The following is a 5,405-nucleotide window of genomic DNA, read 5'->3' as shown; positions in this document are numbered from 1 at the left end:
TTTAAGTTATAAAATATATGGTTTTATTATTTTTAATTAATTATCATTGTAAAATATCTCAAAAATATCTTATTTTAATTTGTTTAATTATTTATTTATTTAATTTTATTTAAGTTTAAGTCATATTTACACTACACCAAATACTTCTTTCCACAACACCAAAAAAGTATTATTAAATATATACCATAACACTTTTCAATGTCTTAAGGAAAGTGGTATTATCATAGGTGGGACCTCTTTGCATAACACTTTTCCATAGTTATAGAGAAGTGTTATTCTATAGTCTACGATAATACTTTTGATGTGTTATTGTATATAATGGATAAGTGTTTCTTTAGGCTATTCATAATGGTTTATATAACAATTTTTACAACTTATAAAATAGTATTATAGTATACTTTACAATAACATTTTTCTTGTGTTATTTTAATTACTGGATAAGCTATAACTATTGGTGAATATATATTATATCATGTAAGATTTTTTTTCTTTCTTTCACTTACACAACACTAAAAAGAAAAGAAACAACACAACGCTAAAAGTTAGCCAAACATTATAATACAAATAAATATTTATTAATCACTATAATAAAATTATAATATTTTGCCTAAACTAGGCTTACAATGAATCATCTTTAATAATTTTATGAAAAAGATGTAAATAATTGTCCAAAACCATCTACAAACCTCTAGTGGTATGCAATGCTCAATCTTGATTGTAGGTGACCAACTTGATGAAAAGCCAATAGATGTATAAAACTTGAAGTGAGCTTACAACAACAAGCAAAATATACTCCCCAACTGTGTAGAATACAACATCCATCCTTGCATTGTCATTTTCTACAACACAAAAAGACATGTGATAAATAAAAATTAAGATAAGGGGATGAGGAAATTGCAATAAGTAACTGCTACTATTTTTTGCTATAACATAACATATACAATAATGTATTCACTAGTTGTAAATAATTAATCTAAAATAATCTAGAATATCATCACAGTAGGGTAGACAATAATGCATAAAACTATTCAACACATGAATTGTAAATAATAAGTAGATCTAATAATGCATACATGTATATTTAAAGGGTTTATACCTTTTTAGACACTGTGTTTTGTCTCATTACCTGTTTGGACCCTGTGTTTTGATAAATTACTTTTTGGACCCTATGTTTTGTAAAATGGTTAAAATAGAGCCCTAAACCCGATTTTGGTTAATGTTTTCTCAACTAAAATCACAAATAATTTACCAAACTAACAATTAGAACAAAAATAAAATCATTCTGCTTAAAAACTGTGTTGTTATATTCAATTTTTTCTTCATCAAAATTGAGTTTAGGGTTCTATTTTAACTATTTTACAAAACATAGGGTCCAAAAAGTAATTTGTCAAAACACAGGGTCCAACACAGGTAATGGGACAAAACACAGGGTCCAAAAAGGTATAAACCCATATTTAAATGTTTAAATTTCTTCACTTTTCTAAAACATAAAAAAAAAATTATGATTATAAACGTATAACGTAAAAGAGGAAACCAAATCTAAGAGAGAGCTTATATAAGATATTCATAAGAAACTCATTATTCCAATTCATTATAGACAATAGAAGAAAAAAAAGAATTGATTGTTCTAAGCATTTGACATAATCCACTACTACAAAATATCCTTTACGGGACATTTTTTTAGGACACGCACCTAAATGCAAGTCCTTAAAAATATTTATGGAGTTGTTAGGACACTCATTGAGAGTCCTAAAAAAATGCAATTTAGGACTCGCAATGAGTGTCCTAAAAGAAAATGCGAGTTCTAAAAAAATCTGGGCTATAAAAATAAGTGTTTTACTTAATAATTTTAAGGACTTGCTTTGGGAGTCCTTAATACTCTTTTAGGACTCGCAATGAGTGTCCTAAAAGAATATGCGAGTCCTAAAAAAATCTGGGCTAAAAAATAAGTATCTTACTTAATAATTTTAAGGACTTGCTTTGGGAGTCCTTAATACTTTTTTAGGACTCGCTTGCGTGTCCTAAAAGAGTATTAAGGACTCCCAAAGGAAGTCCTTAAATGTTTTATGTAAAACACTTAGAAAACAACCATATATTTCGAAACTATAGGGTTACACTTAAAAACGACACATTTGGGGATTTTATTACTCAGAACCACAGCAGCTGAACGACGGTTGGTAAATCAACCACATCAAGGCTGAACGGCTGAAAAAGATGAACGACAGCAAGTGAACGACGGCAGTGACGGTGGTGAACGGCGTCGACGGCATCTGGGTTCTCGGTTCCAGCATTCTCGACCCCTCTACTCATGAAGCTTCTCTCTTTCTTCTTCTTCTTAGTTTCTTTCTCTTTATGATAAGCATGGCCGCAGAACCCGCTTTCGTAAGAAAATCAAGTGCTTCAGCGACATTGCTGACATCAAAATGCAAAGTTTCCAAACGCAAGACTTGCTCTTATATTCAACTGCCCGAGCTTCATATTCCATGGATGAAGACAAGAACAAGGTCTACAAACAACTGGGTCAGCTCTACTTTCTCTGTTTCTCCTTCACTCTTAGCTTGCTTTATATGTGTCTTCTTGGTGTCTAGCTGTTTAGTGAGCAAATGGGGTTTGCACCAATTTGGAACCAAGTGTTTTGATGTTAGAATGACGACTTTTCTTTATGTGGTTCTTGTTATGGCTATATGGAATAGTTTTTCGGTTTTGCATACATGGGTACCTATAATCTGTTTGAGATTATTTCTCAGTTAATATTCGTTATTTTCCAGAGAACAAAATATAAAGTTCTTCGGTTATATTTGGTTGTGTTGTTTATTTACTTATCTCATGGGATTTAATGTAGCTTTTGGTAATTGTGTAGGTTTATTTGCATTGAAAAGGAAGATTGAAGAGGCAGTTTTGCAAGCTGAAATGCTGGCCCCTGCGGCACTCGAACATGAAGAGGCAAAATGAAATAAACAGGAAGAAATGATACGGGCTTATGACCTCTGGGATGACCCTGCTAAATCCGATGTGATTCTTGCCAAGTTAGCTGATAGTGCCAAAGTGGTTGATGCCCTTAAGGATTTAACATATAAGGTGATAATATATGCATAGGATTTTTCATATTTATTATGAATTAATACATAATGGATAATTAACTATTTTTAGATGGGTGCACCATTGGAGTATGTCATTGTCTACCTCTTCTTGGAAATAATCATATTGTATCCATTATATAATAGACTGGCATAGAGAGCTCTTTGTTTTAAATTAATGACTTAAACTGCACATTATCCTTCCTCTGAGTGAATGTTTGAGCATTCAAAACTACATTTTTAAAAACAATATTTTGGCAGTCATGACTCATGTGCATTGGTGCATTTTGTTGATTTTTCCTCAACATTCTTTAGAACTTGTCTATATGAGTTTGCTCCAATCATCTTTACCATTTTTCCTCTTTTAGTTGGAATGATTATTTTGTTGTTCTTATTTAATTTATGTCTGCAGGTTGAAGAGGCAAAGTTAATAACGTAGTTGGCCGAGATAGATGCTATCAATTATGGGCTTTTCAAGCAAGCATATAGTGCTTCTTTAGACATAAGCAAGGTTTTAGATCATTATGAGATGGTCAAGCTTCTAAAGGGGCCATATGACATTGAGGGAGCATGTGTAGTTATTAAAGCTGGATCTGAAGGTCACTCTGAGGTTTGATAATCTTGTTTACCTTGTTTATCTCATATATTTAACCTTTTATGTATGATCTTTTGGAGATAAAACATACATGTTTGGAATTCCATGGTCCAACTTGGTATGTAATTAAATGAAGCAATGTCTAACAGAAATTTGGCATTTTTCTGAAAAAGCTCAACAAGATGATTATTGTCTCTCCTATGTTTTCAGTCTCTTTTTTTCTCTGACTTTGTTTATATATTCCATGTCCAGATATGGGCAAGTAAATTGTTGAGAATGTATACAAAATGGGGGAGAAAGGAAGGACAAAAAGGGAGAGTGGTTGAGAAGCGCCCTTCGACGAATGGTGGCGACATTAAGTCAGCGACTATAGAATTTGAATTTAAGTATGTGTATGGATATCTTTCAGGAGAAAGGGGTGTCCACTTCATGATTAGAGGCCCTAATGTTGAATCTGCGCTGTTTGAGGTACAACTTCTGTTTTTGCTATTAATCTCTGGCCAAATATTTTTATATCAGTTGCTTAGTTATAAAGTTTTCTGAATCGTAACTACTTTCCACGTCTTACTTGATAAAAAAAAATTTTTGCTATACCATATCTAGTGTAGTTCTTCAGCTAATACATACATATATGCTTATACTTTCTCCAGTTCTGAAACATTAAGACTTTGCAGGAGCCTTTAGTTATTTTCCTCCCCTTACGGTACGGATGTGTATTGTTTCTTCTGTTTATTTACTCTCTTCACTAAGATGAGATTCTTGTGTTCTTTGTTGATTTAAGGAATGAACTTAGTCCATACTATGTGAGTGCATAGAGATTTTTATATGATGTGTTGTGTGAAGAGTAATTTCACTGTTACTCCAATTTAATGTTGCACCTTATTCTAATATAGAACAATGTAGTCTGGTTTTTCCTTCAACATTCTAAATAATATAACTGTAAGAGTCAAGACAATGCTCCAATGCTATGTCATGTCTCATAGCTCTATTCTGAAAGTATTGACTACTAAGTAGAAGATTCTATTCATCTTGATTAAAATTTTCACAGCTTGACACATTTGTGGAAATCATGCAGAGTAGCTCAGCAAGCGTAGACATTGTTCCCCTGTTCCTTGAAAACACTTACAACCTTCAAATTGATGATAGGGATTTGAATATCACATCCTCCTCCATGCTTGAAGAAGAGCAGAGTGGAACTAGACCTTCAGTCTGCATTCAGCATATTCCTACTGGCATAAGTGTCCAATCAGCAGGTGATTAGTCATATTTATACATCTCGTTCTAATTCTTTATCATGTTTAATATGACATTATGATCTGATGCTATTAATGAATGTGATTATTTAGGTGATTCCTCATAGCAGGTGATTATTTAGGTTATTCCTCATAACTATTCCAACTATTTAGTGAATAAATAATAAATAATATAGGCTAATATTGATACTATTTGTTATTTTACAATTTTGAATGATAATTGTATTACTTTAGTGGAGTTTGAATATCTTAGAAATTCATCCGTAGTGAAGTAGGTTCTGGGAATTCTGTGTGCCGCGGTGATAACGGAAGATTGAGAACTTGCATGTCTTGGTGAAGTAGGTTCTGATAATTTTGTGTGCTGTGGTGATATATGGATGAAAACCTGTGTGCTGTTTGATTTGTTTGACATGTTGGTGTTGATTGTAACAGATGGCTAGACTAGTAAATTAGAGGATATGCTGCCCAATTTTCTATAGA

The 5,405-nt window shown here is 32.4% G+C and overlaps 1 pseudogene; it reads left to right on the top strand.

Moving 5' to 3' along the window:
• Positions 1-2,361: 2,361 nt before the first annotated feature.
• LOC133824774 (peptide chain release factor PrfB3, chloroplastic-like) lies at positions 2,362-4,973 on the top strand (annotated as a pseudogene).
• The last annotated feature ends 432 nt before the right edge of the window (positions 4,974-5,405 follow it).

This window comes from Humulus lupulus, chromosome 3, assembly GCF_963169125.1.
Source record: "Humulus lupulus chromosome 3, drHumLupu1.1, whole genome shotgun sequence".
Taxonomy (NCBI): domain Eukaryota; kingdom Viridiplantae; phylum Streptophyta; class Magnoliopsida; order Rosales; family Cannabaceae; genus Humulus; species Humulus lupulus.
This window is presented reverse-complemented; position numbering and strand designations above follow the sequence as displayed.